The sequence below is a fragment of the Caretta caretta genome, chromosome 1, assembly GCF_965140235.1.
Source record: "Caretta caretta isolate rCarCar2 chromosome 1, rCarCar1.hap1, whole genome shotgun sequence".
NCBI classification, from domain to species: domain Eukaryota; kingdom Metazoa; phylum Chordata; order Testudines; family Cheloniidae; genus Caretta; species Caretta caretta.
Window position 1 is genome coordinate 75,017,953 of NC_134206.1, and position 13,854 is coordinate 75,031,806.

The following is a 13,854-nucleotide window of genomic DNA, read 5'->3' on the forward strand; positions in this document are numbered from 1 at the left end:
TAGTGGCTGTTGTTGTGTTTTGGGTTTTTGTGTGTGTGTGTGATGTGTGTACTTGTCCACAGGGATTTGGCTAATACTACCAATTTATATTTCACCTACGGTAGGCTGCCAAACAGCTGTCAGGTGGGAAAAATTTTCAGTCATTGCCACTCTCAGCTGGACTCTATCTGGTGATGTCCTAGAGGTGAGGGTCTCCATATCCTGACCGGTGTACCACTTGATCCCTCACAGCAGTCTTATTCTTCCTGAGTATTTCTCTGAAATACATGGTTTGCAGTAAGTTTGTGCAAGGCAACCAGAAAGATAAACAAAATAGGGAAGCACAGTAATTAAGAAGCAAACCAGAATATTGCCAATTTATAATCAGAGTTGTTCAAAATATTCATTGAGATATTGAAAAGACTTAAGATTTGACTCTCTTCATCTTCACTGATCTGCCATGAAAATGCAGAACTTGGTGCAAAAATTTTCACATCCAGTGAAAACTTCATCAAAATTGGGTACATATTTTTACATTACAAATATTTTTAATTCACCTTTTCTTCATAGAGCAAGGTTAGTTATGATTTTTCCTTTGTTTGAAGTCACATGAAGTCATACTCTGCAATTGGCTGTAGCTACCTCACATACTCAGGAAAGTCAGCAGAAGCCATTTTAACTTTTTTTCTCAGGGCCATATAGATGTTGTATGGCAGAGGATGTATGTCTAAAAGATACAAGGAGTGAAATGTGAAACAAGTTTGTTATGTGCCAGTGATTCTAGCTGGAGGTAGCAGGCCAAGATAAAATCATTTATAAGAAAAAAAAGGTAGAAGAAATACAAAAAGGAAGAAAATTCTTGAAGAGGACATCTTATTAAGGACAAATTCTATAGTTAGTTAAACCCATCAGTAGCATTACTCCAGTTTGACACTGAGTTATGTGAGAGTACAACATGAGTACAATATTCAAAGAATTAGATGACTAATAAATATTTCAAGCACTGCAAAGATCAGTAGAAATGAATTTTGCATTGTTTCTATGACCTAGTGGAAACAAAATCTCTTTTTAAAACATTTTATCTTACTAGCTGGGTCATGCCTCTGTCAATTAAAAGATATTATATTTCTGTAGTCCCTTCCCCCAAGTTGTGGCTTAAACCTGCTTTCCAGTTCTAGCTACTTAGAGTGACTTTGCCTCTTTCCTCTCATGGATTGGGTGTTGGGTTCCTTTTAGAATGCCTGGTGCTTCCACCTAAGGTGACACCTCACTGTGACTGAGACACAAGGGATGCATACCTTGGGAAAGTGAGTAACTGCTGGCAAGGAATATGAAATCCAGGACACAAGAAACAATAAAATACCTCTGTATAATTCCCAGCAAAGAAATGACACACCCAAAATAACAATATACCAAAAGGGGATTTTACTGGGAACAGAAAAATAGGATCTGGGGAAGGAAAGGAACAGGGTGTTAACTAATAAGTACTAAATATCAACAAATTTTCCACCCCTCCCACCCACTTCCCATCCCCCAACTCACTCCCTGGCACCTTCCCAGGCAGATGGAATGCCAAGGATGAGTCCTGAGATAAATGTTGCAGCACTCTTAATGTTGACTGATTTAAACAAAAAGCGTCTGGAGTCTGGGAGGCCTCGGATGGTTCTTGGTAGCTAGCACTGCATCAGATCTCTGCCACTTTGAAAGCTGGACTCAACAGGGCTGGAACTGCCTGACCCATGCACCAGATACCATAGCAATTCAAGAGTTCTTCTAGTCCATTCTGTCCCCAGTCCTGACTCCAAGCATGCTGGGAAATGGTGTCAGAGGGCTCTGGTAGCCATTATTGTAATAGTTCATAGAATAGGACACACTAGAGGCTCGGTCTCAGCATTCCAGGATCTGGCAAACTCCAAGAGGGGGTTGTGACGGAGTCCCCAGGATATAACCCGAAACTGTAGGACTTCTGTGCCTCCTTATTTCTCCAGCCTGGGTAGTCTCTCACAATGCTATGCCAGTGACAGGCAGCCAGTCCCTTCAGATGGTGTGATCACTCAGCATGTGGAGACTCATACCCAGTGAAATTGCATGAATGCTCTCTAAGCAACTTGTGAATCATAACAAGAGAGGCACCAGCCAATCACACCCCAGCCTTGCACCCAAGAAATATGCTCTCTTACACAGCTCAAGACTCCCTTGGACAGTGCAAGCTCATTAATTGGTTCTCCACTCCAACAAAGAATAATGAACATGCAACAGCCTTGTTAACCTGTTTTATAAAGTAAAATATAAAACAGATTTATTAACTACAGAAAGAGAGATTTTTAAGTAGGGCTGTCAAGCAATTAAAAACATTTATCATGATTAATCGCATGATTAAAAAGCTAAATGTGATTAATCGTGTGATTAATCACACTGTTCAATAATAATAGAATGCCATTTATTTTTATATTTTTGGGTGTTTTCTACATTTTCAAATATATTGATTTCAGTTACAATACAGGACACAAAGTGTACGGTGCTCACTTTATATTTATTTTTGATTACAAATATTTGTGCTAAAAAAACAAAAGAAATAGTATTTTTCAATTCACTTCATACAAATACTGTAATACAATCTCTTTGTCATGAAAGTTGAACTTACAAATGTAGAATTATGTACAAAAAATAATTGCATTCAAAAATAAAACATGTAAAACTTTAGAGCCTACATGTCCACTCAGTCCTACTTCTTGTTCAGTCAGTCACTCAAACAAGTCTGTTTACATTTGCAGAAGATAATGCTGCCTGCTTTTTGTTTACAATGTTACCTGTAAGTGAGAACAGGTGTTCACATGGCACTGTTGTAGCCGGCGTCACAAGATATTTACATGCAATATTTGTTAAAGATTCATATGTCCCTTCATGCTTCAACCACCATTCCCAAGGACATGCGTCCAAGCTAATGAGGGGTTCTGATCCATAACAATCCAAAGCAGGGCAGACTGATGCATGTTCATTTTCATCATCTGAGTTAGATGCCACCTGCAGAAGGTTGATTTTCTTTTTTGGTGGTTCAGGTTCTGTAGTTTTCACATCTGAGTGTTGCTCTTTTAAGACTTCTGAAAGCATGCTCCACACCTCATCCCTCTCAGATTTTGGAAGGCACTTCAGATTCTTAAACCTTGGGTTGAGTGCTGTAGCTATTTTTAGAAATCTTACATTGATTCTTTCTTTGTGTTTTGTCAAATCTGCTGTGAAAGTGTTCTTAAAATAAACAACATGTACTGGGCCATCATCCAAGACTGCTATAACATGAAATATATGGCAGAATGCAAGTAGAACAAAGCAAGAGACATACAATTTTCCCCACAGGGAGTTCAGTCACAAATTTAATTAATGCATTATTTTTTTAATGAAAGTCATCAGCAAGGAAGCATGTCCTCTGGAATGGTGGCTGAAGCACGAAGGGGCATACAAATGTTTATCATATCTGGCATGTAAATACCTTGCAATAGCAGCTACAAAAGTGCCATGCTAATGCCTATTCTCACTTTCAGGTGACATTGTAAATAGGAGGTGAGCAGCATTATCTCCCGTAAATGTAAAGAAACTTGTTTGTCTTAGCAATTAAAGCAATAAAAACAATAATATAAAGTGAGTACTGTACATTTTGTATTCTGTGTTGAAACTGAAATCAATATATTTGAAAATCTAGAAAAACATCCAAAATATTTAATACATTTCAATTGGTACTCTATTGTTTAACAGTGCGATTAAAACTGCCATTAATCATGATTACTTTTTTGAGTTAATCACATGAGTTAACTGCGATTAATCAACATCCCTAATTTTAAATGATTATAAGTATCAAGCATAGAGATCAAAGTTGGTTTGATAGGAAATAAAAAATCAATTTGCGGTCTAAATTCTACAAACTAAGTAGGATTTTGATCAAGTAGTTTCTCATCCCCTTGATGTTACAGGGATGTTACCATTCTTAATACACAGACTGGATTCCTTTCTCAGCCTGGGACTGATCTCCCCAGGATCTGTCTTCCAGATGATCTTCTAGTTGTTGAGATGGGGAAGAAGAGAGGCCAAGTGATGTTGTCACTGTCCCTCTTTTATACTTTCTTCCAGCTGCTAGAAAGATCCTTGCTGTGAGGAGCGGGTTAAGCAATCCTCAGGGCGTGCGTGCTCTCTCTGAGAAGTCTCTCTGAGAGTGGATTTTTCTTGATGGATCATCAACACCTGTCTGGCCAGGGATAGTTGTTCCTTTGTTGCTTCTGAAAGACCAGCTGTGGGAGTCTTCCAACCATACAACATATTTCAGTAACACATATAGTAATACCTCCTAACTTCACATACAATGATGGTACATATAACAGGCTACTAACGTTCAACAAATCAAGACTTATTAAATAATACCTCACAAGGCATATTTTGTACAAAACATATCACAGTGGTGAATATGGGGGTTTCAGAGTGCTATTTTGACATGCAGAGTGTCACAGAGGTTACATTTCCATTTGAGCATTTCTAAACCACCCATTCCCCTAATACATAGACTGTCAAATGGTTTGCATTTCCTTTGGTGGGGTTGCCACTGAACCTGGTTTTATTGTGCAGGACTAAGCACAGCTGGCTACACTGCCCTGATTGTAGTACTGTGATGAAGGCAGTGATCATCTCCCACACAAAACAACTGGGATCATGAGTCTTCCTGTCTATAATTTGATTAGAAATAAAGCAAAACTTTGTGATTTTTGTCATTACTATGCTGCTGTGCAGATCCATGGAGCCACTTCAGTGAGACTCTTTCAAAGTAAGGTTCCTTTCAAAGAAACACAGGAAATCAGCAAGACATGGTTAGCAAGCTGGGACTGGGGAAATATAATCCATGGTTAGCATAAGATACTCTAGTATCACACAGATATGCAAGAGGCCAAGGGTAGAAAATGCTACTGCTTTGAGGCCTGTGTTCACTTGTAAACACACTCAGGATTGTTCTTTTTCATCGAATATGCCATTGTCATCTGAAGCCTTTTACAAAACAAAGGAGTTGGTGCTGGCAAATGTCTAACCCACTGCATGATGATGTAGTACAGCATTTACAATTCCTAAACAGAGTAAGGGATATAACATAGTGCCCCAGAGTAATATTTCTCTTTTGCAGAGATTGGCAGGCAGCCAGTTAGACAGTAGAGTTTTCCATTGATCCTTTTACGGTTTATGGAATACAAAGACACTGAATTTGGAGCAGTCTAATTCTGTTGCTAAGGGTGTGTATCCCAAGTAGGCTGTTATAAAATATTAATCTTAGATATATATTTTTTAAAATCACTAAATATTGTTCCAAGTTCAGATAGCAGAAGCCGACCCACTACTATACTCTTATATAGAAGTAGTTACAGGTGATTGAAAGATTTCCACTTGAACCGTTTTTTTGTTGTTGTTTTTTTTGTAAAAATATGCTGTTTTGTCAAAATAGTGATGTTTCACAGGAACATTTTGATTCTGACAAAATGTTTCAATGGAGAGAGTGGTGGTGGTTGTTATATTCCTTCCTGCTGTGGTTTGTGCTTTTCTTTCTGTCACCAGCCCAGGGTTTCCCTCACCAACAACTCCTCCCATCATCTGCCAGGGGATTTCCCCACATTGCCACCTCCCTTCTGCCACCAGCCCAGGGCTTTCTCAGGGTGGAAGGAGGAACACAGGGACTTGGGACAGATGGTGAGGGTGGCAATGGTACATTCCCAAATTGGAACATTTGCTTTTCCAGGAAATTCCAAGGGTCAATGTTTCATTCCAATTCAGAACAAAACAAAATCTCAAGCACTCAGAATATCCCCAGGACAGAGGTTATGTTTTCCACCCTGCTCTAGTATTTATATGCCACAATACTTAGTACTTACATTTTCCTTAATAAAAGTGCCTCATAACTAGGAAACCACTAACATTCCTTATTTTCAATCACCTTTTGCTTTCCATATTAAAAAATGCCAAAATCATCTAATTAAAATCTACTTTATACTTTTTGTAAGATGAAAATGAAAGTGAGACTCATAGATATTAAATAACAGTCAGGAGACTAATTCAGCACTGTGTCACTTTAGTTTTGCACAGCTGTTACTCCATTCATTTCAATGGAGTGCTACCAGCATAAAACTGGAATAACCCAGACATAATTCAGGCCTCTGTAGTGAGTACTCTGTTTTCTAATTTATGCAGTACAATTGCTGTGAGGAAATGCTGCTTTTCAGTATGAGAAATGCTGTGTTTCATTTGTAGGATTTATATGGTTTCCATAGAACAATGGGCCCAGACTTTCACATAGAGGTGTTTCTCCACTACTCCTGTTTCACACAGATAAATCATCGTCTCAGTACCAGTGTTGTCCTGCTCTCCAGGACATTATTAATGGTTCTGCCTCTCAGTTGTGCCGTGGGCTCTGGAGAGAGGTTTTCGCTATATAGACCCATTCATCACTTATGGGGGCTGTTCCCATCACAACCCACATTGGAATACTTCGTTTGGGGTGCAGGGATTCCCTAGTGGAAACCATTAGGTTTTTTTGTCTTGTGTGGATGGAAGAATTCTCACCATTTTATCTCTCCTGAGTGAGAGCATTGAGAAAAGATAGTATCTGTATTAGGGAGCCATTTAATCTCTTTGCTGGGTGTTCCACCATCTCAGTTTCCCCACTACCTTGCTCCTTGGGTGCCTCTACCCAAGTTAGAAGATTGGTAAGGAGATTTATGAGATACAAATTTCACACCTTCACAAGAGTCTTCTCCACAGAAAAGCAAAAATCTAACCCCCAAAATACAGTTCCTGCAACCCTTCCTCAGGCTCAGCTTACACTTACCCTATTATGTAAGGTCTGAAGCAGGACTACCCCCCTCCTCCCATCTTCTCTTGTTAAAATCCCCAGCATGAACCCCAAACAACAAGTAGTACTGTCACTGGGCCTCCAGGGGTCTTCCTTCTCCAACTCCAGCTGCCATATCACCTTCCAGGGTTCCCTTATTGGAGAGACTCACCAGCAACTTCTGCTCCTGGAAGGACTGTCACTTTTTTGGGCTGCAGCCAGCTCTTTATATATGCATATGGTTCCTTAATCACAGAATCATAGAATCATAGAATATCAAGGTTGGAAGGAACCTCAGGAGGTCATCTAGTCCAACCCCCTGCTCAAAGCAGGACCAATCCCCAACTAAATCATCCCAGCCAGGGCTTTGTAAAGCCTGACCTTAAAAATATCTAAGGAAGGAGATTCCACCACCTCCCTAGGTAACGCATTCCAGTGTTTCACCACCCTCCTAGTGAAAAAGGTTTTCCTAATATCCAACCTAAACCTCCTCCACTGAAACTTGAGACTATTACTCCTTGTTCTGTCATCAGCTACCACTGAGAACAGTCTAGATCCATCCTCTTTGGAACCCCTTTCAGATAGTTGAAAGCAGCTATCAAATCCCCCCTCATTCTTCTCTTCCGCAGACTAAACAATCCCAGTTCTCTCAGCCTCTCCTCATAAGTCATGTGTTCCAGTCCCCTACTCATTTTTGTTGCCGTCCGCTGGACTCTTTCCAATTTTTCCACATCCTTTGTGTAGTGTGGGGTCCAAAACTGGACACAGTACTCCAGATGAGGCCTCACCAATGTCGAATAGAGGGGAACGATCACATCCCTCGATCTGCTCGCTATGTCCCTACTTATACATCCCAAAATGCCATTGGCCTTCTTGGCAACAAGGGCACACTATTGACTCATATCCAGCTTTTCGTCCACTGTAACCCCTAGGTCCTTTTCTGCAGAACTGCTGCCGAGCCATTCGGTCCCTAGTCTGTAGCGGTGCATGGGATTCTTCCATCCTAAGTGCAGGACCCTGCACTTGTCTTTGTTGAACCTCATCAGATTTCTTTTGGCCCAATTCTCTAATTTGTCTAGGGCCCTCTGTATCCTATCCCTACCTTCCAGTGTATCTACCTCTCCTCCCAGTTTAGTGTCATCTGCAAACTTGCTGAGGGTGTAATCCTTGGGGCACTCCACTTAATATCGGCTGCCAACTAGACATGGAGCCATTGATCACTACCCGTTGAGCCCGACAATCTAGCCAACTTTCTATCCACCTTATAGTCCATTCATCTAGCCCATACTTCTTTAACTTGCTGGCAAGAATACTGTGGGAGACCGTATCAAAAGCTTTGCTAAAGTCAAGGAACAACACATCCACTGCTTTCCCCTCATCCACAGAGCCAGTTATCTCATCATAGAAGGCAATTAGATTAGTCAGGCATGGCTTGCCCTTGGTGAATCCATGCTGACTGTTCCTGATCACTTTCCTCTCCTCTAAGTGCTTCAGAATTGATTCCTTGAGGACCTGCTCCATGATTTTTCCAGGGACTGAGGTGAGGCTGACTGGCCCGTAGTTCCCCGGATCCTCCTTCTTCCCTTTTTTAAAGATGGGCACTACATTAGCTTTTTTCCAGTCGTCTGGGACTTCCCCCGATCACCATGAGTTTTCAAAGATAATGGCCAATGGCTCTGCAATCACATCCGCCAACTCCTTTAGCACTCTCAGATGCAGTGCATCTGGCCCCATGGACTTGTGCTCGTCCAGCTTTTCTAAATAGTCCCGAACCACTTCTTTCTCCACAGAGGGCTGGTCACGTCCTCCCCATGCTGTGCTGCCCAGTGCAGCAGTCTAGGAGCTGACCTTGTTCGTGAAGAGAGAGGCAAAAAAAAGCATTGAGTACATTAGCTTTTTCCACATCCTCTGTCACTAGGTTGCCTCCCTCATTCAGTAAGGGGCCCACACTTTCCTTGACTTTCTTCTTGTTGCCTGAAGAAACCCTTCTTGTTACTCTTAACATCTCTTGCTAGCTGCAACTCCAGGTGTGATTTGGCCTTCCTGATTTCACTCCTGCATACCCGAGCAATATTTTTATACTCTTCCTTCGTCATTTGTCCAATCATCCACTTCTTGTATTTCCACTTCTTTTTTGTGTTTAAGATCAGTAACGATTTCACTGTTAAGCCAGGCTAGTCGCCTGCCATATTTACTATTCTTTCTAGACATCGGGATGGTTTGTCCCTGTAACCTCAATAAGGATTCTTTAAAATACAGCCAGCTCTCCTGGATTTAAACTTGGAGAGTGGTCAGTTTGGATGAGCTATTACCAGCAGGAGAGTGAGTTTGTGTGTGTATGGGGGTGGGGGGGTGAGAAAACCTGGATTTGTGCTGGAAATGGCCCACCTTGATTATCATGCACATTGTAGGGAGAGTGGTCACTTTGGATGAGCTATTACCAGCAGGATAGTGAGTTTGTGTGTGTGGTTTTTGGGAGGGAGGTGAGGGGGTGAGAGAACCTGGATTTTTGCAGGAAATGGCCCAACTTGATTATCATGCACATTGTGTAGAGAGTTGTCACTTTGGATGGGCTATCACCAGCAGGAGAGTGAATTTGTGTGGGGGGGTGGAGGGTGAGAAAACCTGGATTTGTGCTGGAAATGGCCCAACTTGATGATCACTTTAGATAAGCTATTACCAGCAGGACAGTGGGGTGGGAGGAGGTATTGTTTCATATTCTCTGGGTGCATATAAAGTCTGCTGCAGTTTCCACGGTATGCATCCGATGAAGTGAGCTGTAGCTCACGAAAGCTCATGCTCAAATAAATTGGTTAGTCTCTAAGGTGCCACAAGTACTCCTTTTCTTTTCCCGCTCATGTTATTCTCCCAGGGGATCCTGCCCATCAGTTCCCTGAGAGAGTCAAAGTCTGCTTTTCTGAAGTCCAGGGTCTGTATTCTGCTGCTCTCCTTTCTTCCCTGAGTCAGGATCCTGAACTCAACCATCTCATGGTCGCTGCCTCCCAGGTTCCCATCCACTTTTGCTTCCCCTACTAATTCTTCCCAGTTTGTGATCAGCAGGTCAAGAAGAGCTCTGCCCCTAATTGGTTCCTCCAGCACTTGCATTAGGAAATTGTCCCATACCCTTTCCAAAAACTTTCTGGATTGTCTGTGCACTGCTGTATTGCTCTCCCAGCAGATATCAGGGTGATTGAAGTCTCCCATGAGAACCAGGGTCTGCGGTCTAGTAACTTCCGTGAGTTGCTGGAAGAAAGCATCTTCTCTGTCTACATGTGATCCAGGACTACATTTCCCATTAGGCCTTCTTGAAGAACCACTATATTTCCCAAAATTCTTCTCCTTAAAAGGCAAAGGTCCTTAACAGGAGAACTGGGATGTTCCCAGGCATTCACAGAATGAAGGCCCTGTTACAATATCACAGTGATATAAATCTTGGTTCTATTTTGTTAAATTATATGCATTTTAAGGGTATTCTGATGCTTTAATATACACTTTAATGTTTTCAGTGTCTTTAACTAAACAGTGCAGATTAGAGTACAGTCAGGGCTAGTTATAGAGGCAGGAAAGCAGGGAGGATGCCCTGGACACCAACTTCCAGGAAGTTCTGTATCATTGTGCTGCTTGGTTTTTTGTGTTTGTTTTGTTTTGTTTTTCCGCTCTGCTCTTATTGGTGGTCCATTTTTACACAACTAACTGGCAAGCTTTTCTTTCTTTCTTTCTTTCTTTCTTTCTTTCTTTCTTTCTTTCTTTCTTTATGTGTGGTTTTTGTTTTCTTTTTTGTTTTTATTTAGCTTGGCAGCTTGTGGAGTTGTGGAGGGGGCGCCCAAAAGATTTTTCACATTGGCTGGCAAAATGGCTAGGGCTGCTCCTGAGTACAATTTAATCTGATTTATGTTTTTCTAATAGCATTAAAATACATTACAACTACTGAAATTGCTTTATTTCATTAACAGGTTTTTCATGGCCTAAATTAAGAAAAGCGGTTCATGTTGTACATACAACAACTGGAGAGTTGCCATCACCAAAGTATGCAAACTACAGTAAAATGACATCTAAACAGTCCATTAGATTGAAAGATTCCTGGAGAGAAATCTAATTTTGTTTTGTTTTATGCTTGCAATAGTCACTGATAGTTCCTTTTTATAAGCTTCATATACATCTCACTGTTTAGCTGGGTTGAGGCCATTTGATCAATGGAAAAGGCTCCATATATGCACTGACTGCCCCATTTCTTCCACAAATGAATCAGGAGATCTTTTGCATTAGGTTTTAAATATCCCTGAAACAAACTTTGTGTAATGACAGACAGGGAAATACAAGTTTCGTTAATAGCAAAGCATCTATATTTTGGATGAAAGATGAAAGAAAGTGCACATAAATACAATTTGAGAAATCGTCCCTCTTTCAGATTATAAAAAATAAATGAGTAGGAGATCGAATTGTGAATTTAAATCCCCACCCCCCAGTTAATGTTTTTTTAAAGTAACTTGGTATTTAGCTATTTTTCATCATTTTATCTAGATTTGAGTTTTAACATTTTATTTATACAACACATACACACACTTATATATTCATATATGTATATATATGCATATATTTAAAGACTGAGACTATCAATTAATGTAATGCATAATAAAATAGAAATCCATACAAAATTCAGAATAAAATCTTGCGAACTCCAATATTGCCCTAAATGGACTAAGCAGAGCTAAAACCTAAATAAGATGCTCACAAAATTTTACATGAATATTTGACCTGTCATTTGTCTTCACAGAGTGTGTATCACACACAGTCACCTTTCTGAAGAGTAGCTGTGTCTCATGCTCATTAAACACATTTTTGCCAATCTGTAACAAAATGAAGCTTAGCAGGGAACAAAATATTAACATTAATTCATAATGAAACAATCTCAGATTTCAATTTCATCGATTTTTTTTTATCTAAGATTTTATTGCTTGGTCTACATTAGGGAAGATGTGTCTTTTTTCTCTAGAAAGTTAGGCAGCAGTGCCATGACACTTCCAAACCGCAGACATAATGCAGCCTTTATAGTGAAATGAGGTGAAAGTTTTTATAAGAATGTGACATAAAGCCAATTTTGGTGATGACTCCTCTGGTACTTCGAAGCTACACATTTAAATGGAGCACTGCAAGCTGTAGCTATCTGCAAACGTGGATTTTTTCCGAAGAAAAGATTCTATCATAGGAGGTAAAAGATTGCAAGCATCCTCTCACACCAAACCTTCACAAAAATCCACTACTTAAAGATTGCAATTGTTAAGGTTCTTTTCCAGAATTTCCATCTTTTGTTGAAACATAGCATTATCTCTGATAATGATTTTAGAACTTTCACTCATTTATTACAATTCAACCAACATTCCTAAAGTTGTATAATATGATGGCCAGATTGCTAAAGGTATGGAGCCAATTATATTATTAGAATAAAATATTTGAGCTGGTAACCAACAGAAACCATTAATGGTCATTGCAGATACACTCACTGATGGGAAAACAGAAAAACAGATGACAACTACTAATGGGTTGTTAGCAGTTGACACTCAAGTCCTTATGCTCACCGAACTCAAATAGCCAAAGCATGCTCAGGATTTAGGACAAATAAATCATCATGTGATGGGTATAGATGGCTCAGAGTTGAGAATTATGCAGCAGCCGAGGGTCAATGGTTAGATATAGTTTGGCAGAACAATATAAACACAGAAGGAGAACTTCTGGCTCCACTGAAGTCAGTGGAAGTTTTGACATTCATCCAAAGTTGTTTTGGGGGGCGGGTTTTAGCTGGAGATGTGAGAATGGTATTATGTCTATGGAAACTTGGTCACTGCTTTTGCAATTTTTATCCATTGTTGCTGAAATCAATAAAAGGAACTGTGTGCACATGGTAAGTTAAAACTTTTTTTTTGTCTGATCATTTCTTTCTCACCAAGAAAATGCCCCTCCCCCATAGTTATTGGGAAGAAATTTTGATTGATTGCAGGGTAAGGATAAAGACACAGCAGGAAGGTGGGGGGAGGGTGAAATGAGAGTGTGCATTGCTGGGCTGGGGGTTTGCCACCCTCTATCAGGTCCGCAGCCTTCCTTCCAATGCTTTTTTTGCCTCTGTTTTCACTAACAAGGTCAGCTCCCAGACTGCTACGCTGGGCATCACAAAATGGGGAAGAGATGGACAGCCCTCTGTGGAGATAGAGGTGGTTAGGGACTATTTAGAAAAGCTGGACGTGCACAAGTCCATGGGGCCGGACGAGTTGCATCCGAGAGTGCTGAAGGAACTGGCGGCTGTGATTGCAGAGCCATTGGCCATTATCTTTGAAAACTCGTGGCGAACCGGGGAAGTCCCGGATGACTGGAAAAAGGCTAATGTAGTGCCAATCTTTAAAAAAGGGAAGAAGGAGGATCCTGGGAACTACAGGCCAGTCAGCCTCACTTCAGTCCCTGGAAAAATCATGGAGCAGGTCCTCAAAGAATCAATCCTGAAGCACTTGCATGAGAGGAAAGTGATCAGGAACAGCCAGCATGGATTCACCAAGGGAAGGTCATGCCTGACTAATCTAATCGCCTTCTATGATGAGATTACTGGTTCTGTGGATGAAGGGAAAGCAGTGGATGTATTGTTTCTTGACTTTAGCAAAGCTTTTGACATGGTCTCCCACAGTATTCTTGTCAGCAAGTTAAGGAAGTATGGACTGGATGAATGCACTACAAGGTGGGTAGAAAGCTGGCTAGATTGTCGGGCTCAACGGGTAGTTATCAATGGCTCCATGTCTAGTTGGCAGCCGGTATCAAGTGGAGTGCCCCAAGGGTCGGTCCTGGGGCCCGTTTTGTTCAATATCTTCATAAATGATCTGGAGGATGGTGTGGATTGCACTCTCAGCAAATTTGCGGATGATACTAAACTGGGAGGAGTGGTAGATACGCTGGAGGGGAGGGATAGGATACAGAAGGACCTAGACAAATTGGAGGATTGGGCCAAAATAAATCTGATGAGGTTCAATAAGGATAAGTGC